Consider the following 24,126-nt stretch of genomic DNA (forward strand, 5'->3'; position numbering starts at 1 on the left):
CTCCTGCACCCCTAAATGTGAGAACCGCCCCCAAGCTGACCCCACTCAACACCACCCATCTCGCCCAGCCTCCTGCCCATTTTTGGAGCAGTGTCCAGGCCGGGGTGCGCGTGAGCCCCAGAGTGCGCCAGGGAGAGGGGGGCGAGGAAAGGCCCAACGCCAGGCAGAGACTGGGGTCCCGGTGCGCCCGCTCCAGCGCGGTGGATCCCGCCCGGGTTTTGCGGCCGCCGTGCCCTCCTCCCTCCGTCCTCCCTCCTCCCTTCCCCCGCTCCTCCCTCCTCCCGCCTGCCCGCTCCCTCCCTCCGCTAACGCGGTTGGATCAGTCTTCTGGCATTTCCTGCAGCCGGGCCGCGCCGCCAGCTGAGCCCCCGCGCGCCCGGCCGGGCCGGGGCGCCGAGATCGCCGCACGGTAGGAGCAGGAGCGCGGCGGGCGGGGAGGGGTCCTGGAGAGGGGGCGGGGAGGGGGCGGAGAGGGGCCTGGAGGAACCTGGGCAGGGGGCCGGAGGGACTGCGGCCGAAAGGGCCCGGAGCGGCCAGTGGGCCGCCGGCGGCCAGCTGCGGGGATCGGGGGCGGCCCCCGCACCGCACGCCCCCGGACCTTAGGGACTGGGCGCAGCCCCGCGGACCCCGACAGTGGTCGGCTTTGGGGAGCCCCATCCTGCCCCGTCGTGCCCGGGAGCCTCGGGGTGGCGCAGGGACAGTCCCAGGCGCGGGCGGGTTGGGGTGCGGGTGAGGCCCTGGTGTGGGGAGCAGTGGGCGCAGCCAGGCTCCCCACTTGGTGCGGCTTGAAGGAGCAGGGACCTGGAGCGAGAGTGGCTGGGTCCAGCTGCCTCCAGTAACCGGTCTGTGCCCCCAGCTCAGACGACCCTGGGGGTCTAGAAGGGGCGGGGCGTGCAGCAGGGTGGGTGCTGCGTCTGGATCCGGGTCTGGGATCGGTGTCTGGCATCCCAGCTCTGGGCTGGGTTCTGAGGGTGACTCTGTCTGGGTCCACAGAGTGAGGGGCTGCCTGGGCTGAGGGGAGGATCCTTGCCCTCATCCACCCCCCACAGCCTGCATCTCTAGGCCACTGATCCCCGAAAGATATGGAGCCCCAGGAATTGTTCTGGGGACATGAGTCTACAGGAGGGTCTTGTGCGCTTGGGGATTCCTGAGGGTTGGGGGATGGTTGGGATGAGAGGGGCCATCAGCAGCCCCCAGGGGCCACCTGCCAGCCTGGACTCCCTGAGCACCGCCCCCGCCCCTCCCTCATCGCTGGGCTGTGTGCTGTCAAAAGCCAGCTGGAGTTAGATTTTGAGTGGCTCTGGGGGGTGTGGATGGTCCCTCCAGCCCCTCACCCATCCTTGGGCCCTGCCAGGCCAGGCCTTGCTGGAGCAGCTGGTGGGATTTCCTCTCTTTTGCCATCTTGGGGTTTAACTAACTTGCTGCTGTGTCTACACACATAATTTATATGTGCGTCTGTCTGTCTGCCTGAGCCCCTTCAAGGTGCCTTTGACAGGCAGACCTCTGTGATCATACCCCCAGGGACTGCCCCCTGGCCAGGGGCAGGCGCAGGGCTTCACAGCCAGGGGACATATGCCATATGCACAGCCTTCAGATTGGACGCGTCCACCCTTGGATCTGTGTGCGGCCCTGGGTGGATCCAGGTCCCAGGCAGCAGAAACCCCGCCCTCAACAATAGTGGGCTGAGAGGTGTGTCAGCAGTGTTTTCACCCGGGGGGGGCCTAGCTGCTCCTTGAACTTGACAGGCTTTGCAGGCAGCAGGCAATTCAGGGGCATCCGACGCTCCCCTCAGGCTTCAGGCTCCAGATCTGCAGCCCTTACCGTCTGCCTACCCATGTGTGGGGCAGGGCCTGGGGCGCCAGGGAGGCAGGCACTGAGGGCGTCTGTCTGGTCTGCCTGGCCAGGCTGTGTTTAGAAAAGATGACAAAGCAGATGAGCCGAGACAGGGGCCTCCGACCCCAGTCCTGGGCCTCGTCTTGGGGAGGCTGCTGTGCAGATGTGGAGCCCAGGACAGTGCCTCTTGGCTGCCAAACAGAAGGTCCTCCTTCCTGGGCCTGAGTTGGGCCATGAACGGGTTAAGTCTTCGAAGGTCTGCTCCTGGCTCTTTACAGAACACCAAAGGCAGCCCTGTCCCCCCAGGATGGTATTTACTGTGCTAGAATATCCAGGATCAATTTCTCTCCTGAAATCTCTCTTCCTGGAAGCTTCCTGAGTGTGATAGTAATCCGACATGCTAAGCTTGGGGGAGAGAAGAAAAGCTCCATGACAAACCAGGGGTTTGAGGACTGTTGGGTCTCTGGCAGCTGTGTTTTGGGGACCTATGCTTTCTGTTGATTCTGTGGTTAAGCCAGCGCGCACGCGCGTGTGCACACACACAGATACAGGTGGAGGAGAACTCACCCGAGGTGGTAGAAACTTGCCCCGCCCCATTCGCATTTGTTGTTCAAGGGACAGATGTGCTGTGCAGAGCTGCTGAGAAACAGCCCAGACCCAGCTCATGGTCATACGGGGGAGCCTGACGCTCTTGAAGCTCGGCCCCCAGGACAGGGGGCTGTAGAGAACCAGGTCACAGGGGTGCACAGCGTGTGCCACCAGGATCCCAGTCGTTTTCACCTGAAGGGAGCGGTCAGTTCTCACTGTGGGGTCCACGGGTCAGGTGGGTGGAACTGCCTGGCTGCTCACCGGGGTAGCAGGGGGGCCCGATGGGCCCTTTCGGGTGTTGGGGCCAGACACTGGGCAGTGCAGAAGGACGGTGCTGCCCTGGGAGGTCCTCATGCCACTCACGGCCGTCACCAAGGAACAGTATTGCTCTCAGTGCCAGATCTGCCCCATGACCTACCGGACCTGCAGGTCGAGGAAAGAGGACTTACAGCAGAGGGTGAGCTCTCTGAGGGAGCGGCCGGCCTCAGCTGGCTCGGGACCGTCACCACACTGCTGCTCGTTGGGGAGACGTGTGAGCAGGTAGTGGACCTTCTCCCGGGGTGGGAGTGCGGTCAGTACAGAGAACTTGGACTTTGGATCGTGTTGTTCTCCCACCATCACGGGGTTCCGAGCCAGGACCCCTGGGAATGTGTGCACGTGGGTGTGATGTTGGCTTGTGCTGGCGTCTACGCTGAGGGGAGTGGGCACCAGCTGTGCTCAGGACCTCCCGATTGAAAGCCAAGGCTTGGGATGGGCCTGGTGCGGGGCACACACCACAGTGACCCCAGCTTAGAGTTCCTTGTCTGGCGAGGTAGCTGGGGAATAAGCCGCCCACGGTAAGGAATTCTGCAGGGGCCGGCCCCATGGCTTAGCGGTTAAGTGCGCGCGCTCCGCTGCTGGCGGCCCGGCTTCGGATCCCAGGCGCGCACCGACACACCGCTTCTCCAGCCATGCTGAGGCCGCGTCCCACATACAGCAACTAGAAGGATGTGCAGCTATGACATACAACTATCTACTGGGGCTTTGGGGGGAAAAAAAAGGAGGAGGATTGGCAATAGATGTTAGCTCAGAGCCGGTCTTCCTCAGCAAAAAGAGGAGGATTAGCATGGATGTTAGCTCAGGGCTGATCTTCCTCACAAAAAAAAAAAAAAGGAATGTTGCAGGACCAAGATGGGGGGCAGCCTGGAAGTGCCTCAGGGACCCCCAAGGAGGAAATCTCCCCCTGCAACCAGGATCAGAGACACGTGGGATTCGGGGGGGGAGCGGGGAGGGCTCAGTGACCATCAGGAGGGGCATTGGAACCATCCAGCCAGGTCCCTGGGGAGGCGGAGGGCCATCAGAGAATCGCCAAGGTTATCTAGGTCATCGAGCCAGCGAGACAGCCCCACCGCTTAGGACGTGACCTGGTTGGCCAGCTCTGGGGGATCCAGGATACCCACGGGGCCTTTGTTGCAAATCTCAGAGCCAGTGCTCTGCTTAGCCTCCCACGCCTACCCCACATCCACTCTTCTTTCCAGACCTGGCCTCTGCTCTCCTCCAGCTGCCACCCGCCCTTCCTGGAGGGCCACACTAGCCATCCAACTGGCTCTCCACTCTTGCCTACTCCAGTCCTTCTCCAGCCTGCAGCCAGCATGATCTTTAAAAACATAAACCACATCACATCACTTACCCCCTTAGCGTCCTTCATGGTTCACACTGACCTCAGAATGAGCCCAGACTCCTTCCATGCCCCACAAGGCCCTGGGCGCCCTGGTCTCTGCCTGCCTCTGTCGCTTTCCCCACCTCCTCGCTCATGCTCACAGGCCTCCAGCCCTAGGCCCGGCTTTCCTTACCCCAGGGCCTTTGCACACATGTACCCTCTGCCCAGGGTGCTACTTCAGATCTCAAGTGAGATGTCACTTCTCCAGGAGACCCTCTGCAGCTGCCGAAGGTGCCCATTCTAAGGTGGCTGTGTTTTGTTTTCTTAGGAGCATTGATCTGTATCTGAAATTATTTCTCTGTGTTTGTTTACTTGCATGATTGAATATGGAGGAAGCAGCTGGCCGAGAGCCGAGAGCCAGGCCCACGGTGGGCGCCATTAGCACATGTGGTCATCATTCACTTGTTGCCTGAATGTCTGTTCAGGGCTCTGTTCCCAGGGCCGAACAAACAGTAGGTGCTCTGTGCTCATGTGAAGCTGCAGAATTGCCTTCACCCAGGGAAGCCAGTGGCTTGAGACGGGATGCCGCATCCCGCATCTCCCACCCCCAGTCTCCCTGCTCCACCAGCATCCACAGGCAGGAGACCCACCAGTGCATTCCTTCCATCCTCGGATGCGAAGACCCAGCTTGCCACCCTTCCCAGGGGTCCTGTCATTCCTGAACTAGAAATGGAATGGGCAGAGTGGCTTTCCTGGGAGGAATGCCTAGTATTTTGTTTGCGAATGGATTGGACTAACACCCCCCCACCCCCCACCCCGGGCCCCTCTGACCCCTGGGGGATGGAGGGCTGAAGGAGAAGGTGAGGTCCCCCAACTGTTGATACGGATTTTTACAGGCCTAATGAGAACACGAGGAGGGGACTGGGGGATACCCCATCCCACAGGCCGCTGGCCAGGCCGCCCCTTGTGACCAGCCAGGGTCACTTTCCCTTGTCTAGGGCCAGGGGAGTTTGGATACGGGGTGTAGGCCAGCTCTGCCCTCTGAGACAGGCAAGTCCCCAGGAAGGCAGAGGGAGGGATGGCCTGCGGGATGGGCCAGGCCGCCCGGTCCTCGCAGGCCAGCAGGCAGGGGCGGCGCCTTTGTCCCTTCCCTCGCTGTCTCCGCCACTGCCACGGACCGTTCTCAGCCGCCTCCACGCAGGCAAGGGCGCTTGTCGCCAGGGAGGGAGCGCGGAGACGCCCTGGGAGGGGCGGGGCCTGGATGTGCCCGCCTATTGGGGTGAATACGGCAGAGAGTCCGTTAAAGGGCCCGCGGCTGCGCGGCTGGTCTCTGGGCTGCGCTGGCGGAGGCGGGATGTGGATGCCCGCCTATTGGGGTCAGTGCGGCACAGAGTCGCTTAAAGGGCCGGCCACGCAGACGGTCTCCTGCCGCGCTCAGGTTGCAGGGGCGGCTCCTAGTGGCTGTTGGCCCGCCTCCTTTCTCCTGGGAGAGCCCCTTCCCCTGGAGGCCGGAGGGAGGGGGCCAGAGGGGTGACCAGGGGGCGCACGGAGCAGCCGGGACAGGAAGACTTGATCCTGCCCTATAGGACGACCCTCATCCTCTTCCTACCCCCAGGCAGGAGTCACCCCAATCCGGCAGAATTCGGGCAGAGGAGGGCAGGACCCACAGACGCTGAGGACAGGAGTCATCACCAGGGGAACCCGGATAACATTCCGGGGTCAGAGAGCCCAGGGAGGAGGCCTTTTGTCATTGTTTATTGACGTGTCTGGGGAGTGTGTGTTTTTATGCCTTTGCGGCCTCCAGAGGACTGAGGGAGGAGCGTTCTGCTCTCACTGGGCTGGGAGCGGGCGTGGGTTTTGTGGACGTGGGGGAGGGGAGGCCTGCAGGACGCCCAGGGGTCTGGGGGCCCTTGGCAGCCTGGTCCTCCTATGGGCCATGGGGTTGTGGGTTCCTCACCCCAACCCTGGGAGACTGGTGGGTGGGGCCTCACACCTCCCAGTTGGAACCTAAAGGCCAGAGTGGCCGTCTGGGGTGTGGGACACTGAGAACCATGGCCAGGGATGGCGTGGACAGAGCCCTGCCCACTCAGAGTCCTGTTCCCCCATCTCTGCAGTGGCCCTTGAATGAGGCCCTTTGAGGTCTCTGGGTTAGCAGCACTCAGCCATCCCCCAGAGGATTGGGATGGGCTCTCCTGGGTGACCCTGATCCTGGACAGGAGTCCTGCGTCCCTGCCAGCCCCCTCTGCCGGCTGAGCCTGGGCTGAGCTGGGCAGAGAGGTGGCTGACCCAGGCCCCCGTGCCCTGGTGCAGCCCCGGCGCTGTAGGACGGGGGAGAGGCTGGGCCAACCTCTGAGGGACTGATGGAGTCAGGGAGCATGGTGGGTTTGGCCCAGGAACATGGCTCAGGGATTCTTAACCCAGGCACTGGGGCCAGCAGTTTCTCTCCCTCCTAAACCTCCGTTTCCCTGCGAATCCAGGCCCACAGCAGTCCCTGAGAAGTCATGAGATGGTCTCACACACACGCGTCGGGTGAGCCTCAGCTGTGTGTTGGTGCCTCTGGCATAGCTCCTGTGAGTGAGGAACCAGACCGCCAAGGCGGGGCACACAGTAGGGCCTCGGGGGTGCTGGGAGGGGAGGGGGCTGGGCCTTAGCCACAGGTGTAGTGAGGACCCCCCCATCCCAGGCCTGAGAGCTTCTCCCCCAGCCCCCTGCTGACTTTAGGATGTGCCCTGTCTCCTGGGTGAAAACTGACCCATAGAAAGGGCCCGGCAGAGCCACAGGCCTTAGGTTTTGTCCTCTGGCTTCAGAGCGTGTGCAGCCTCTCACCTGCGCCCTCCTGCCTCCCCTCCCCTGGGCAGCCCAGCCGAACAGGCTGAAGGCTGAGGGTGGTCAGCCCTGGGACTCACAGGGTCTACCCATCTCCCGTTGGAGAGGGGAGGAAGCTGGGCCCAAGAATGGCAGCGTCATTGTGCTGCCCTCACTGGGACTCAGTTTCCCCATCCTTAAGGCTCCCTGGTCCCTGTACCACGTTCCCACCCCCATCCGGTGGGCAAGGCCGGGGCAGGAGCTTGGAGAGAATGGTGGACATCCAGAGCCCCCACTCACCGCTGAGGCCGGGCTCTCCGGAGGACTCGGGGCCCAGCACCTGCCCTTCACTGCTTAATGTCCTGGACGTACACGTCAAGTTTTATACGGAAAAAAGTTTCCACTCATTTTTTAAAGTTTGAGTGATTGGAAATCTCTCTCCCTTTTCCTTGCTCCCTCTCTCAGCACCCACACACGACCGGAGAAGTTTCCTTAGTGTCGCTGACGCCCGCTGACTCCCTGCCCACCTGGTGTCTGGCAGCAGGTGCAGCCTTAGCCCTGCCTCCCTGTGGTCCTGGAGCAGGAGAGGAGCGGGCTTTCCAGACCCAGCGTGGGCCTGCCCAGCATGAGCCCTGTGTAGGACCTTGTGCTGCCTCGTGGCATCCTTGACCCCTTTCTCCTCCAGCAGAGGGAGAGAGCAGCCCACCGTGAAGAGAGCCCTCGTCCACTCCAGCCCACCCACAGGCAGAGAGGTGCTGGGTTTCCGTTCTGGGCTCCTGCAGAGAGCACAGGTGGCCCCTGCTCTGAGGCCTCCATGCCGCCTCTGAACCCCAGCAGCCCGCCCAGAAGATCAGGTCCCGGAAGGGCAGGGTGAGGCTACCAGGAAGAGACCCAGCGCTTGGTTCCACAAGGCTGGGAGAGTTTGGGGTGTGCAGGAAGATGACACATGACCCGGAAACAAAGAATTCAGCCCCAATGAGCAATCCTAAGAGCGAGGCCCATTGGGAACGGGCCTGGCTGCTGGTCCATCCAAATGGCCACTGTGGGGCATCCTTCCTGGTCCTGCAGGCAGGCTCATGGAGGCTCCCAGGGAGAGGGGGACAGAGGTATTCCCTCCCAGGGCCAGTCTCATACTTGGACCGAGTGTGTTGCTGACATGAGCTGCTAAGGGTCTGTGCTCCAGGCCTGAGGCCCACCGGCCGCTGGGGTCCCCACCTTCACTGCCCTGCCCTCTGTGCAGCCAGTGCAGACCCTTCCAGTGCAGACCCTCCAGCTGCCGAGAGCCGGGCAGGCTGGCTGGCTTTTCCTTCATTGGATCAGAGGGAGCAAGTGTCCGTCCTGGGGCAGGACCCCTGCCCTCTGTTCTGCTCTCCCAGGTTTCTGGCGCTTACTCTGACGTGACTCTCGGGGTGGAGCCACCCTGGCTTTTCGTGGTCGCCTGCACCTCTCTGCCTTAGCACATGCCATTCCCTGCCTGGAAAGCCCTTCCTCTGGCTCCGTCTGGTGCGCTGGCTGAGCACCCACGGGGAGCCGGCCCTCAGCAGGCGAACAGGGAATACCAGAGGTCTGGGGAGCTTAGCCCCTGCCAGCAGTCTCTTCAGGGTGACTTGCAGAGTCTGCCTCACTCCTCTCCGCCTTTCTCCCCGTGAAGCCGGCTCCTCCCCCCCACTTGCTGGGGACAAGTCACTTGTCCTGGCCAGTCAGTGAGCCGCGGCTTCTCTTTGTTTGGTTTGAGTGTTTTGTTTTACGCAGAGGCAGGCGGATCTCTCGAGCTCGTGAAGCCGGGTGCTTCCTGTGGTCCTGGAGCAGGACGGGGAACCGGCTTTCCAGGCCCAAGGTGGGCCAGCCGTTCTGTAAACGCCCCCTGTAAAGGTGCTCCCGACTTCCCATGGGGGTTCCGGGGAGTGACCCGCCTGACTGCAGGGATACCGAGTCACGTGGTGATTAGAATGTGGGCACAACGGTCCAAAAACTGGGTGGGAATCCTCCCCACTCTGACACTTCATTAGCCACCGGGCCTTGGGCAAGGCTCTTAAGCTCCAGGCCTCGGTTTGCCCATCTGTGAAACGGGCCATCGCCATGCCAGCCTCTGAGACGAGAGGATGTGTGTGGATTGCAGAGCCAGCCCACAGGGAGTGCTAGATCACTGGCCCTCCGTCCAGCTTAGGCTCTGTCAAGCCGTCCAGCTCTTCGAGCAGGGACGGACTCTCTGCTTATGGCTAGTTAAAACTTTGATTCATGGTCGTGAAAGATTTAAACACAGGAACCATACAGAAGAACAGAACTAATCCCCACGTTATCAAGGTCGCAACACCTGGCTCTCTCTGCTTTAGGTATAAGAGCTGCAAGTTCCAGCACGAGCCCCTGTCCGCCCCCCCAGCCTCCAGTCGCCCTCCTTCCCGGAAGATTTCCAGAGTGACGTTCCCAGGCATGTTTTTATGCTTTTACTATATATGGATGAATCCACAAACAAATGCAGGCTCCTTTGGCTTCATTACAAATGTTACATGACTGCTAATGTTCCCTGCGTGTCCTTTCTTATTTCGCATAATTTTGGAGTTACAGAGAAGTTGCAAAAATACCGCCACGTAGCCTTTTGCAACTTCTTTGGAGCTGTGCCGTTACAAGTGAGTATTCCTCCTTCGTTTTCCTCACTTTATATAAATATGTTGCAATTTATTTCTCTTCTGTGGAGGGACGTTCAGGTTGTTTCCCTTCCGTCTTATCCCTGGAGCCCGTGGTGTGTCTGGGTCTCCTGGGGCCCGTGGGCGGGAGCTCCTCTGGGGCGTTGGCCTGGAGTGGGGTCTCAGGGTCCGAGGGTGCGCACCTCAGCAGCCCAGCGGATGTGGCCAAATGGTGCAGTTGGTGCCCCAGCCCACATGGGGGGAAAGTCGGGCTTTCCCCTCGAGCAGATGGGGGAGAAGGACCACAGTGAGCTGGGGGCTTACGTAACAGAGCTTCGTGCCCCGGGGGCTCTTCCCAGGACCTGGGCCCTGGGGCGGTGGGCAGGGGCTGTGTCTCCTGGCAGTGCTAGGGTCCTGGGCTCGTGGTGCTGTCTGGGGTCGAGATGAGTCAAGTGCATTGACTCTCCTGGCCTTGGAGGTCCACCTGCCGTCTGTCCTCCGGGAAGATCCTGGGCTCCAGCATCCTGCTGGAGGGAGGGGTCTTCCAGGCTGCCGTGAGCAGCTGCTCCCACGGGGAATGCCATACAGAGGTTATGCCGGTGTCCCCGGGGGCCTCAGTGACCAGCACATTTTGTTAATTTAAAACAAAAACACCTGTACCGTGGTCACTCTAGTCAGTGCCACTGTGTTGTATAATTGAAATATGCTAAGAGAGCAGAAGTTACATGTTCTCACCAAAAAAAAAAAGATAAATATGTGAGGTGACGGATGTGTTAATTAACTCGATGGGGAGAGTCCTTTCACGATGCGTACTTAGTATATCAAGTCATGATGATGGACACTTTAAATGTCTCATGGTTTTATTTGTAATTATACCTCAATAAAGCTGGAAAGAATAGGCTGAACCTGAGACAAGGGTCCAGGGAGGGCGGGGTCCGGCGGATGGTTCTGCAGGTTGTGCCAGGAGCTGGTTACGGCACAGAGGCCGCAGGTTGAAGACACACGTGGCCGCCTTGCCAGAGGTGGGACCCGGAGGGGCATATGGCGGCCACGTCCCGAGCGCGGTGTTTCCACACGGTTGTGATGTGGAGGCAGAGCTGCTGCCCTGCCTGTCTGGTCCCCCGGGGCACGAGTGCAAAGCGCCATTGATGAGGTGGGTGCGCCGGCCCCGCTGGGGCCTCGAGGCCACGCCGGGAGCGTCCACAGTCACCAGCTCCAGCTGGGACGTGGCCCAGGCAGGATTTGAACCCCTGTGCCGGGCGTCTGTCCTGAGAGAGGGGCCTCGTCTCCCCCAGTCATCTGAGTGTGGCGAGGCAGGTGTCCCCTTCTCCCAAAGGTGCTTGGTGCTGACCTGTCCCCCTCCGGGAGGCCTGGTTGTGTGGGTGTGTCAGTCAGCTCGGGCGGCCATAACACGTATCACAGACCGGGTGGCTTAAATGACATTTACTGTCTCCAGTCCTAGAGGCTGCACATCCAAGATCCAGGCGTGAACAGGGCTGGTTCCTCCTGAGGCCTCTCTCCTGGGCGTGTAGATCACCGTCTTCGCCCTGTGTCCTCACATGGTCGTCCCTCTGTGCGTGTCTGTGTCCTGATCTCCTCCTCTTATAAGGACACCAGTCACACTGGATTAGGGCCCACCCTAATGACCTCATTTTAACTTAATTACCTCTTGAAAGACCCCATCTCCAAATATAGTCACATTCTGAGGGTTAGAACTGGGGGTTAGGACTTCAGTATATGAATTTGGGGGACACAGTTCAGCCCGTCACAGTGGGGAATGAGCGACCAGACTGACCACAGGCCTCCAGCACAGCGGGAAGGCTCATCAGTAGATTCCTGGGCTGTGATTCTGTTTTTATTTCTAGTGAGGACCAAACAGTTGCAGGGAATAAGGTTTTGATGTGATCAGAGTCTTTGGTACCCACGAATGCATGGAAACCTTTTCAGATTTCCATCCCTGAATCTTAACAGTTTTATATCCGCCTGGGCGCCTTGGCTCAGCCAGCATTTCTGACACCAGGACCCGGGATGGAACCTTACAGGCCCACACATGTCATGATTCACATGCACAGAACCACCGTCTCGCTCCCCTTGGTCTGAGCTCCCCCTGTGAGCAGAAGTCCACTCAGGCAAGTCGTCCAGCGCTTGTAGGGTCAGCCAGCCTTCAGACATCATGTCCTGCTGTTTGCTGGCCATCTGCCTCCAGGGCCATCCCCTCTCAGCCCAGCATCCCAGGCCTGGATTCGCTTCCCTGTCACCATTGCTCTCTGGTCCAGTCCAGCAAATACCCCCTCTGCAGTGGCCCTTGGATGCCGAAGGTGGCTTTCCTTCAGGCTAGGTGGAGAAAGGGGACGTTGCCCCAGTGGGCGGCTGGTTCTGATGCTCACAGACCTTCTGTGCCCGCTACTGTGCACTGAGTCCTCAGAGCCCACCAAGGTCTGCCCTCCTGCTCTGCGTTCTAGAATGCCAGCTGGGGGGTCTTCCCCCAGGGTCCCCTGCCCCTCCCTGTTACCAGACCTGGTGGGTACCCACTGTGTGCCATCCTTGCCAGGCGGGGTGGGGCCCGTGGAGACCTCCACCCCGTACTCAGGAGGAGGAGGAGGAGGAGGAGGAGGTCCTTAGCTGTCCAGAGCAGACTCAGACGCTGTTGAAGCAGCCCGGAGCGCACTGTAGGAAGGGGAGGCGATGCCAGGAGTCCTGACAAGCTGGCTTTTGTATACGGAGCCTCTGCCATCCGGAGCCCTCCTGAGAACCCCAAATGTGCAAAAAAGGGAAAAAAGACTTTTTCCACGCAGCCAGACTGGACATCTGTCCATTACCCTCAGCGCAGCCAAGTGGGTCCCTCAGGAGCTTCCCCTACTTGGGACCACCAGCCCCGCAGGGGCGGCCCCCACCAGCCCATGCTCCCCCCGTCCCCTGGAGCTGCAGCCCGGGCTGGCAGTTGGTCTTTACACTGCGGTTTAGCAAATGACGGGAGGAAGACACACAGCAAATGACTGTCCTCTGCCCCGTTCATTATTTTTAAACTGTGTCTGCTTTTTGGTTTATTTTTAAATCTCGAAAGCACAAGGAACATGCTGTTTATCTCCATGAGCCTGTTCCCCTCAACGTGGCCATTCATCACTTCCCATCTGGCCCCAGTCTGCCTGCAGAGCAGAAATAACCCCGTGGGACATGTGGCCCTCGGGGACCTACTCCTTCAGGCCACAGGGGGCTTTCCCTGACGAGGGCAGCTTACCCCGCTAAGCACCAGACTTTTAGAACATTATTGTGTTCATTGGAAATCTTTCCAAGATGCATTACACGCACAATGCCTTGCAACCTTAGAGTATAAATGAGAAATAATTTAATCCTTTTTCTGGTGACTTGGGTCATTACAACGATTAATTGTAATAATTATTAACATTTTATTGAAGGCTTTTTTAGTGACTTATCTCCTTTAACTCTTAAAACAACCCTGAGCCGTAGGTCCTAGTATCATCCCCATCTGTAAGATGGGGACACTGAGGCTCCGAGAGGGGAAGCAACCTGCCCAGAGTCACCCACCAGCACGTGACGGGGCCGGGACCGGAACAGCTCACCAGTGGTCTCCACCTGGTGATGCTGCTGGGGCGGCCGGGGGGGACGCTGCCCTCTGCAGGGCTATTTGTCCCTGTACTAAATGGCCCAGACTGCTTTTCTTAAACTTCTTTTTGGAGGGGTTGTCAGTTATTTCCTTTTCTTAAAGAACTCATTTCTGCTTCTAGTCCACTCTCCTCTAGGAAACCAGATGACTAAGGTTGTTAGAAATGTGTGCAAACCACGAGTGAGCAGGTTCTGAAGGAGGGCCTGAGGTTTGTCAGTAATCGTGAGCAGGAGCGTTAATGGGGGCGTTTTATGATGCTAGATTTGCCTACTTAGAGGCTTCGTTCTTTCTGCGTTCTTGGCTGAGTTCGGCGTTCTGGTTCAGAGTCCAGTAGGGCTCCTCAGGCAGCAACAGCCAGCGGGTATGGAGCGCCCACGGGAGCCCAGACCTCCAGGGTGCCGCGCAGGCATCTGCCCTGTGGCTCAGGACAAGCCACCAGGCGCCTGGCAGTGCCATTTCAGGTGTGGAACCTGGTCTTAGGGACAGTCCAGGCTTCGCCCCCCCGGCCAGCCAGCGAGCAGCCAGTCCAGAGGCCCCTCGCAGATCAGAGCGTGCTTCAGATAGATTGTGAGGGAAAGGAAGGGAAAGGAAGCAAAGGAGGGGGACCGCAGGTGGAGAGACAGGGCAGACATTTCCAAGTGGGCAGGACTCCAGGCTGGACCCCAGGGACGACGTGGATGACGACAGCATGAAGGAGAAGGGAGTGAGGATGGGGCCGGCCGGTTCGTCTGGGAGGACAAGCGGTTGTGACTCGGACTCGCCCCCAAGGGCTTGGGGGGCAGCTGGACAGCTTGGGTTTCGACCTGGGTGGTGATTACAGAGTGTTTGTCTAGAAGAGCTCATTACATGGATGTCTGTGTGGTTTTCTTTTGTGTGTGTGTGTGTGAGGAAGATCAGCCCTGAGCTAACATCTGCCAATCGTCCTCTTTTTTTGCTGAGGAAGACTGGCCCTGGGCTAACAGCCGTGCCCATCTTCTTCCACTTTATATGGGACGCCGCCACAGCATGGCTCGTCAAGCAGTGTGTCAGTGCACGCCCAGGATCCGAACCGGCGAACTTCGGGCCGCCGCCGCAGAGCGCGCACACTTAACCGCTTGCACCACCAGGCCAGCCCCATGGTTTTCCATATTTACATTTTATTTCATATAAAAGTTTTTTTTTTATTGATGTTTTAATAGTTTTTAACATTGTGAAATTTGGGGTTGTACATTTTTGTTTGTCCATCAGCATATATATGTCTCCCTTCACCCCTTGTGCCCACCCCCCACCCCCCACCCCCACTGCCCCTGGTAACCACAATACAGTTTTCTCTGTCCATGTGTTGGTTTATATTCCACATATGAGTGAGATCATACAGTGTTTGTGCCTCTCTTTCTGGCTTACTTCACTTAACGTAATACCCTCCAGGCCCATCCATGTTGTTGCAAATGGGACGATTTTGTCTTTTTTTTATGGCTGAGTAGTATTCCATTGTATATATACACCACATCTTCTTGATCCAGTCATCAGTCGATGAACAGTTGGGTTGCTTCCACTTCTTGGCTATGGTGAATAATGCTGCAATGAACATAGGGGTGCATAAGCCTCTTTGGATTGTTGATTTCAGGTTCGTTGGATAGATTCCCAGTAGCGGGATGGCTGGATCATAGGGCATCTCTATTTTTAATTCTTTGAGGAATCTCCATACCATTTTCCATAGAGGCTGCACCAGTTTGCATTCCCACCAGCTGTGTATGAGGGTTCCTGTTTCTCCACATCCTCTCCAACATTTGCTGTTTTTCGTCTTGGTGATTATAGCCATTCTAACGGGCGTGAGATGATATCTTAGTGTTGTTTGATTTGCATTTCCCTGATGATTAGTGATGTGGAGCATCTTTTCATGTGCCTATTGGCCATCTGTATATGTTCTTTGGAGAAGTGTCTGTTCATTTCCTCTGCCCATTTTTTGATCGGGTTGTTCGTTTTTTTTGTTGTTCAGTTGTGTGAGTTCTTTATATATTATGGAGATCAACCCCTTGTCAGATGTATGTTTTGCAAATATTCTCTCCCAGCTGGTGGGTTGTCTGTTCATCTTGATTCTGGTTTCGTTTGTCTTGTAGAAGCTCTTTATTCTGATAAAGTCACACTTGTTTATTTTTTCTTTAGTTTCCCTAGTCTGGGTAGGCATGCCATCCGAAAAGATGCCTTTATGACCGATGTCAAATAGTGTGTTGCCTATATTTTCTTCTATGAGTTTTATAGTTTCAGGTCTCACCTTCAGGTCTTTGATCCATTTTGAGTTAATTTTTGTGAATGGCGAGGGCAGATGGTCCACTTTCATTCTTTTGCATGTGGCTGTCCAGTTTTCCCAACACCATTTATTGAAGAGACTTTCTTTTCTCCATTGTATGTTCTTAACTCCCTTGTCGAAAATTAGCTGTCCGTATATGTGTGGTTTTATTTCTGGGCTTTCAGTTCTGTTCCATTGATCTGTGTGTCTGTTTTTGTACCAATACCATGCTGTTTTCATTACTATTGCTTTGTAGTATGTTTTGAAGTCAGGAATTGTGATGCCTCCTGCTTTGTTCTTTTTTCTTAGGATTTCTTTAGCTATTCGGGGTCTTTTGTTGCCCCATATGAATTTTAGTATTCTTTTTTCTATTTCCGTGAAGAATGTCATTGGGATTCTGATTGGGATTGCATTGAATCTGTAGATTGCTTTCGGTAATATGGACATTTTAACTCTGTTTATTCTTCCAATCCACGTGCATGGGATATCTTTCCATTTCTTTATGTCATCATGGATTTCTTTTTTTTTTTTTTTTTTTTTTAAGACTTTATTTATTTTTTGCCCCCAAAGCCCCAGTAGATAGTTGTATGTCACAGCTGCACACCCTTCTAGTTGCTGTATGTGGGACTCGGCCTCAGGATGGACAGAGAAGTGGTGCCTCGATGCACACCCGGGATCCGAACCCGGGCCGCCAGCATCGCAGTGTGCGCACTTAACCACCAAGCCACAGGGCCGGCCCATCATCATGGATTTCTTTCAATAATGTCTTGTAGTTCTCATTGTATAGGTCTTTCACCTCCTTGGTAAGATTTATTCCTAGGTATTTTATTCTTTTTGATGCAATTGTAAATGGTATTATCTTTTTGAGCTCTCTTTCTGTTAGTTTGTTATTAGCATACAGAAATGCAACTGATTTTTGTAGATTGATTTTGTACCCTGTAATTTTGCTGTAGTTGATTATTTCTAATAGTTTTCCAATGGATTCTTTAGGGTTTTCTATATATAAAATCATGTCATCTGCAAATAGTGAGAGTTTCACTTCTTCGTTACCTATTTGGATTCCTTTTATTCCTTTTTCTTGCCTAATTGCTCTGGCCAAAACCTCCAGTACTATGTTGAACAGGAGTGGTGAGAGTGGGCAGCCCTGCCTCGTTCCTGTTCTCAGAGGAATGGCTTTCAGTCTTTCCCCGTTGAGTATGATGTTGGCTGTGGGTTTGTCATAAGTAGCCTTTATTATGTTGAGGTACTTTCCTGCTATTCCCATTTTGTTGAGAGTTTTTATCATAAATGGATGTTGTATCTTGTCAAATGCCTTCTCTGCGTCTATTGAGATGACCATGTGGTTTTTATTCTTTGTTTTGTTGATGTGGTGTATCACGTTGATTGATTTTTTACATTTTATTTCGTATAAAAGAAGTTTTTAAAAGAAGCTGCTCTGTGTGGGACCCCGGGAAGGGGTCAGCCTTGACCACTGAGGTGACAACCTCAGTGGCAACCGAGGCCTGGTCCCTGCTGTCAATTGAAGGGGGCACAGGGGCCTCCTGGCCGAGACGGGACCCCACACTCTCAGCAGCTTCTGGCATTTTCAGGAGAGCTGCCGGCGTTCGCAGACTGCCTCTGTGGCTTGCTCTGTCCAGCACCCCTTATACCGTTACTTTAAAGCGTGGGTCTTTAAATCCACTCACTTATTTTTACTTGAGTAAATTTGTTTCTAAAAGAAACTTTAAATGTTGCTGCAGTTAAAAAGTCATCATCACTTGTAATAAAAAGCAGGTAACTCTGAAGATATGCACAGGATCAGGAAACACTGCTACATTGTAGCCACGGGTCGCTCTGCCTCACCAGGTGGTGTTGTCACTGTAGCTCTGCGCCCCGGGCTGCGCTGCCTCCGCCACCTAGAGATCAGCTGTGATGGAGCCGCGATAAAGACCCGGACTTTTCCGCCTTGACGTAATCAGGAAGCTAGAAAGAGGATTTAAAAGAGAGGAACTTTCTGAGACCAATGATGATTAACGCCACCCTGTGCCACCCAGCATCCTCCGGTGTCACCCGCATTTTGGGGAACAGGCAATGTGCATGTTCGGAGTCTGGCTCCGGAGGCAGAGAGGGCTTCAGGGCCAATTCCAGGGGCTTCGAGAGCCAGCTTGTCTCCAGGAGCGGGTGGAGTGGGCCGGAGAACCTGCGCTCGGAGACTGGGAGGTGCCCCCAGCGGTGGCGCCGCCCGGGGGTCCAGCATAGTGGTGCTGAGTTGCCTGGAGACCCCTCCACAAGGGACGGGCTGGCATCTGTGGAGTCGTGGGCCATCCTCTGAGGATTCGTGCCGGGATGGTGAGCTCAGCTGCACAGGGCCAGGAGGGGTGTGTGTGTGAGGCTTCACCCTCGGCCCCCTGGCTTCTCGTGGGGGGACAGAGGAGGGGGTTGGTTCCGTCGTGCTCCAGACAGGGGATGGGGAAGACGGTTGTATTCGAGTGAAGCAACCAGGTCAGCTTTAGTCAGAGTCTGCCCAGTTCTCCCGCCTGCTGTGCAGAGCGGTCGCTTTCCTCCAGTCTCAGTAGTGCCCAGTGGCTGAGGGTCCTCCAGCCTCGTCCTTGGGGCGGAGGAAGGGAGTGCCCACTCCCCTTTGGTTCAGCCGTTCCTGCTCCCAGCTCTGAACCTGCGTGTGTGTGTCCTAGGGCAGCCGTAACAGAGGACCACAGACTGGGTAACTTCAAACAACAGAAACTTATTCTCTCTCAGCTCTGGGGGCCAGAAGTCCAAAAGTGAGATGTGGCAGGGCCACGCTCCCTCCGGAGGCTCTAGGAGAGGGTCCTTCCTGCCTCCTCCAGCTTCTGGGGCCCCACGCATTCCTGGCTTGTGGCCGCATCACTCCAGTCTCTGCCTCGGTCATCACATGGCCTTCTTCCCGTGTGTCTCTGCTTTTTGTCTTATAAGGACACAGTCATTGGATCAGGGCCCACCCGACTCCAGTGTGGCCTCATCTTCTCTAGGTCACATCTGCAGGACCCTATTTCCAAATAAGTTCACATTCACAGGCCCCAGGGGTTAGGATGTGACATATCTTTTGGGGGCCTCCGTTCAACCCGCTGCACCCAGGAGAGAGTGGCCCCAGTGGGCAGCAGCCAGGAGCTTGCTGTGACTCCTGGGGGGGAGGTGGTTAAGAGCTGGGCTCTGGCTGACCGGCGTGGTGGAAAGGAGGGGGGATGCTGTTCTGGGAGCGTGGGGGCGACATCACTGATGCCGTTACTTCGTCTTCCCAGCGACCCTGGGCGTGGGGTAGGTGGGAGGGCTGCCTCATTTTATAGACAAGATCGTTGAGGCCTCCGGAGAGGCAAGGAGCCGCCCAGTGCCCAGGCAGTCTGGGCCGAGCTGGGAATGAGCACTGGTGTGACTGCTGGGGAGACCTCCTCCCACAAGCAGGGGATGTGTCCCGACTCCCGCCGACCAGCATTTGTCCAGGGAACTTTCACAGCACGCACACCCGCTGGGCACAGGCCACTGGCTCTGGCGTCCATGGGGCAGAAGACCATGATCCTCGGCCTCCTGGCTGCTGACCTGCCCCTGGGACCCGAGCCCCTCCTGGTCCATGGCTCCCTGCGTCCTGCTAAAGTGGCCGGCCAGGCCTGGGCATGTTGGGCATGCCCACCTCCCGGGTCCTGGGCTCCCGGTGCGGCTCTCAGTGATGCTGGGCCCTGCGGAGAGAGCCTGGGGACCAGAGCTGCGATTGCATCACCGGTGTTTACCTGGGAACCAAAAGTCATTCTTTAGAAAGAGCCGTCTGAAAAAGAAAAGAGAAAAAAGGGCCTCTCCTTCCCCGGGGCCTCGGGCCTCTGGTTCCTGAGAGCAAGGCCTCACTGCAGTGGGCACTGTCCTGGGCACACCCCTCCCCAGTCCTGCAGCCCCCTTCTGCCCAGACCCCAGGGCGCTGACACCCCGGCAGCAGTGCCCCCTCAGGAGGCAGGGGCAATACTAACGGGGGAATGGCAGCAGACTGGGTTCAGATCTGCTGCGTGGGCGTGTGTGTCTGTGTGCACGTGTGTGTGTGTGTGTCTTCGGGGGGTGTGTCTGGGGAAGGGGTGGTGAGAGCTCGGGGTGGAAGGGCGAGTACAGGACCTCGCACGGGCGTGTGCCAGCCCTTGGCACTCAGAGCATACTCCACAGTGCCCCGTGACCAGGCCAGCCTGTGCCCCAAGCTGCCTGGCGCCTGGCCAGGGCAGTGACTGCTGTTAACACGTCAGCAAGAGGTGGGTGGTTTTGACGATCAAAGAGGTGGAAAGGAAGCAGAGGCTGCCCTTGCCTTGGGGGCACCGCCGTGTGCTGAGCAGGGGCCGGGGGGCTTGGGCAACCCGCTGGCGGTCGGCTCTGGGCAGCGCCCGACTTCTCCTCTTGTTGACAGGGCTGCCTCCCTGGAGGGGGCAGAGGATGTAAACTTTGGAGCCTGAGTGAGGCTGCCGTACACACCCGGCAAGAGTGGGTCAAAGTGCCCACCGCTGTTTGACCTGGAGCCGTCCCCATGGCCTGCGAGGACACCGAGCTTGGGGACCGGCCAGGCTGCAGCCTGCTGGGTGGGGGGAGCCGAGGAGCAGAGTTCTGGGGTGATGATGATGATGGGGGGGCAAGAGGATAATGAGGAGCGACCACAGGGTGCTGCAAGCCTCACCTGCACCAAGCTCACCATCACAGCCCCTCTCCAGGCCACCCACAGGGTGGTCCGCTTGGAAGAGGTGGTCTCTGAGAGGGTGAGCCGAGGGCAGCACCGGGGGGCCTGGGCTCCTGACCTCTGCCACGTTCCCAGCCTCGGGGACCTCCGGGGAGCCGTTGTTGACCTGCAGGGGGCTGCTGTGAACCTCATACACCCTGGACAGCCGGGAGAGCCGTTAGCGTAGGGCTGGAGCCTCTGACAGGGCCTAATGCTAAGACTCAGGGCTGGGGGGTCCGGCAGGCGGCTCTGCAGTGGGCCAGGCAGGGGGCCCAGGCTGGGCTGGGTTCCCAGATGTTGGGGGTCTACACTCCTGGGAGGCTGCAGCCTACCAAGGCCGGGCCACTGGGCCCCTCGGCAGTGGCCCCTCAGCTCCCCTTCCTGCTGACCCCGGCTCTTGGTCACCTGTATCTTTGACCTTCCCCATCTCGCGGAGTGCACCCTTGCCTCTCCTGTCAGAAGCCTCTAATAGAGCTGGCACCTCCCCTGTTCTTCCAGGCGCCTCGTTTGTTCTCGATCTTCTCAACTCTGAGCCTTATTTGGGGGCGACGGGACTCTAATGTGAGGTTTCTTCTCTTGCTTTAAGGCTTTTACGAATTCTCCCTTTAAGCCTTCAAGAGAAGGCTTTAAGCCTCTAAGAGAAGGCTTTAAGCCTCTCCTTTTCTACTCTTCATCATGGAAAATGTCAAATATACACAAAAGCAGAGAGGACGGTGAACTGAGGCCCCTCCACGCCCCGCTGTCATCAGAGCCAACCCCCAACACGCTGCATCTCACCTGCCTGAACACCGGCTTAAAATAGCCCTCTGTGCTCGTCCTGGGTCTTCACCCCCGTTTTTTCCGTCCTTTGTCACCGGCCTCTATACCTGCCAGCAGGGAGGCATCTGGGGGACGCTGCCCGCAGAGCACACGTCACAGGAGGGGGCAGAGGGCCCCCCAGGGTACCCCCGCAGGTGTGTGCAAGGTCCCCAGGACAGGGTCCCATGACCGTCCTCACACAGGAACCCTCGTGCCAGCCTTGGAGGGCAGAAGGCAGTAGGGAAGCTTCTGGAAGGTCGCACCACGAACACCCCTCGTGACCTTGAGGAGCTCCCGGTGGGGTCAAGCCCACCCTCCCAAAAGATGCCCAGGAGACACTCCAGGCTCTGTTTCCTCCCTGCCTGGCGGAGACCAGGGTGGGCCTTTGGGGCGTGAGTCCCCAGCCTCTGTCTCCACCAGTGCCCCGTTCCAGTGTCCCCCGGTCTGTTCCACCCAAGGAGCAGCTCTGAAGGTAGAAGAGGTCACTTGTTCACTCGGCCCAGTCTGGTTCCTGAGCACCTAATGTATACACATCCCAGTGGGTCAGGCCCTGCAGGAAGCCTTCATTGGCACCTACTGCTTGCTGAGTGCTGGCTGGGCACTGGGGCCCAGGCGGGCGGGACCCCAGGTCTCTCTGCAGTCCTCCGGCACCCTCAGGCCACCTGCCACTTGCAAGATCCTCTCCAGGACCCCCAAAAAAGCTCCTTTGCTCCTCCCTCGGGGTCCAGCATCTCTCACTTCCTACTTGTCTTCAGCCTGGTGACGGCTCTGCTGGGTGCGTTTTCCGACAGTGATGGTGACACGCACTCGCTGTGGAGACCCAGAGGAGGCAGAAGGCCCCTCGCCGCACACGCTGACCTGCACACCCACAGGCGTTGGGATTTTCATTGACAAGACCCCACAATCGCGCCGAGTTGCAGCCTGCTGTTTGCACTGAGCATCTTCCGAGCTCCCTTCTGTTTAGACGGAGACTCTATCGCCCTCTGCGCGGCCACGGTTGGCGTTCCCCGCCCGGCCGTTCCCTCCTTACTACCTCCTGCCTGGCAATGGTTGTTTTCACCCCTGTAAATGCACTGCACAGCACGTCCTCCCACATGGATCTCTGCGCAAATATCAATAGCACAGGATTTTATTCCCCGACAGTGATTTCCGGGAGTCAGATCATTGGCTTAAAGGACGCATTTGATTGACGTTTTGACTCGTTCACAAACTGCCCTCCCTCCCTCCCCCCTTCCACCCTCAGGGCCTGCTTCTCAGCTGGGCCAGCGCAGGGCTGTGTGCCCATAGGGTGTCCCCCAGGCTGGACCACAGGGTGCGTGAGGGGAGCCTGGACGCAGAGCGGCAGACCGCGGCGCAGAGCCGAGTGCTGGGGCGGGCGAGTGCAGGTCTGGGGGTGGGGCATGGGGCGGCCCTGCTGGCCCAGGGATCTGGGAGACCAGGGCAGGGATGCGTGAAGCTGCCTGGCACTTGGGACCTGGTGCAGGGCCGGCCACTGTGACAAGATAGCTGACACCTCCGGGTGCTTGCTGGGGGCCAATGGGGGAGGGGCGGGGTGGGGAGGGTCCCAGGGGATGGAGCCCGAGCAGGTTAGTCACGGGGGTGACAGGGTGAAAGGTGGCTCTGCTGAGGGTGGTCGGGCAGTGGGAGGAGCTAGTGGGTCGTTGGCCCAATCCAAGTGAGCAGGAGGGGACTTTGCAGGTGGAAGCCCAGGCAATGTGGGGTGGGGGGTGGGGTCTTGTGTGCAAGGGGAACACTGAGAATGGGGCAGTCCCCCTCAGCCCATCCCATGGGTCTCCATCGGGCTGGGTGCCCCAGAAAGTCCCGGCAGTGGGTTGAGAGATGTGTCCAGGTCCCACCCCAGAACCCGTGAACATGACCCTACCTGGAACTGGGGGTTGGCAGGTGTGATTCAGTGAAGGGTCCTGGTGTGAGATCATCCTGGATCATCTCGTGGACCCTAATACGGTGACTTCTGAGAGAAATGGGAGGGAAGTGAGGGACAGAGCTGCAGGGGAGGCCACATGAGGACGAGGCAGGGATCCCTCCATAGAAGAAGGGATGCTTCTATGAGCCAAGGACCTCTGGAGCCCCAGAAGCAGGAAAAGGCCAAAAGGACCCTCCTCAGAGCCTCTGGAGGGAGTGCGGCCCTGCAACATCTTGGTTTTGGACTTGTGGCCTCCAGACTGTGAGAGAATCAATTCCTGTGGTTTTAAGCCCCGGATGTGTGGTCGTGTATCACAGCGGCCCCTGGACGTGCACACAGCCCCTGAGGAGGAAACTTGTTAGTTTTCTTCGAAAAGCCTCAGGACTCAGTGAAGCCCCCACCCCCACTGGTCACCTCTACTGTCAGGGGTGTCACCTCGAGAAGGAGGAAGGAGCAGAGCCTTCTGCCCTCCTGGGGGGCCAGGCCCTGCCGGTGAAGCCCACCGGGCCTTCTGTCTGCCCCAGCTGGGCTTCGCTGGCTCTGGGAGAGATGTCAACCTCCTGCCCCAGTCGGAGAGGACAGCCTGGAGGGGGAGGCCTTGTGGTCTCAGGACAGGCGCCCCTTCTGCGCACCAGATAATCCAGGAGTCTGACCCCACGGGGTCCAGGGAGCCTCTGGGAAGCTCCCCTGAGCACTGTCCATGGGGGCTGGGACGGGACTGTCCCTTAAAACCCGGGGGAGGCGTTTTAGGGTCGATGAGCGGTGCCAGGGGGTGTGCCGACTGGCAGGCTGGGTTCCCTGGCGCATCCCGAAGGCAGGTGTAGACGAAGGGGCGACCAGCTGTCAGGACCCGACCTCATGCACGGGCATCCGTAAAGCCAGCCCTGCCCCAGAGGGACACGTTGGACCCAGGTCCAGCCTCCGCGCGCTTGCTGCTCTCCTGTCGCTCCCGGTCTCATTTTTGCTGTCACCGGCTGCTCACGAGGCGCCTGTGGTGCTTCATGCCCTGGAACTTGCCATCTCATTGTGTGACCAGTGTGTCAGGGAATAGACCCAAAATTAGGTCTCGGAACTTTGAGGACAAGCCTTGCCTTCTTACCTCTCCCCAGGGCCGGTTTCTCAGCCCTGACAGCTCCGGGGGGACCCCAACATCGGGGACTCGGGCCCCAGGGATCTCTGGACCCTTCACATCTCAGGCGACTCACAGGTGGGGCAGGGCGGCCACCACTGCAGTGCTTGTAGGATGGGGCTGGTCCTGTCGAGAGGGTTGTGGGTCCACGCCGAGGAGCTCAGGATTAGCCAGAGTCCAGTGGGGTCACTGGCCC

The 24,126-nt window shown here is 58.0% G+C and overlaps 1 protein-coding gene across 3 annotated transcripts in view; it reads left to right on the forward strand.

The window, feature by feature from the left end:
• The first annotated feature begins 320 nt into the window (after nucleotides 1-320).
• Nucleotides 321-24,126, forward strand: part of OSBPL5 (oxysterol binding protein like 5) — a 75,832-nt gene continuing 52,026 nt past the window's right edge. For 2 of the 3 annotated variants that reach the window (XM_087422456.1, XM_087422457.1), the window contains exon 1: nucleotides 9,072-9,293. The gene's annotated coding sequence lies outside the window, so the exon portion shown is untranslated. Of the gene's footprint in view, nucleotides 410-9,071; nucleotides 9,294-24,126 lie in introns of those variants that run through there. The other variant, XM_004441054.3, reaches the window with a different exon arrangement.

Source organism: Ceratotherium simum, chromosome 34, assembly GCF_057802395.1.
Source record: "Ceratotherium simum simum isolate JZ-2026a chromosome 34, ASM5780239v1, whole genome shotgun sequence".
In the NCBI taxonomy this organism is placed as follows: Eukaryota; Metazoa; Chordata; class Mammalia; order Perissodactyla; family Rhinocerotidae; genus Ceratotherium; species Ceratotherium simum.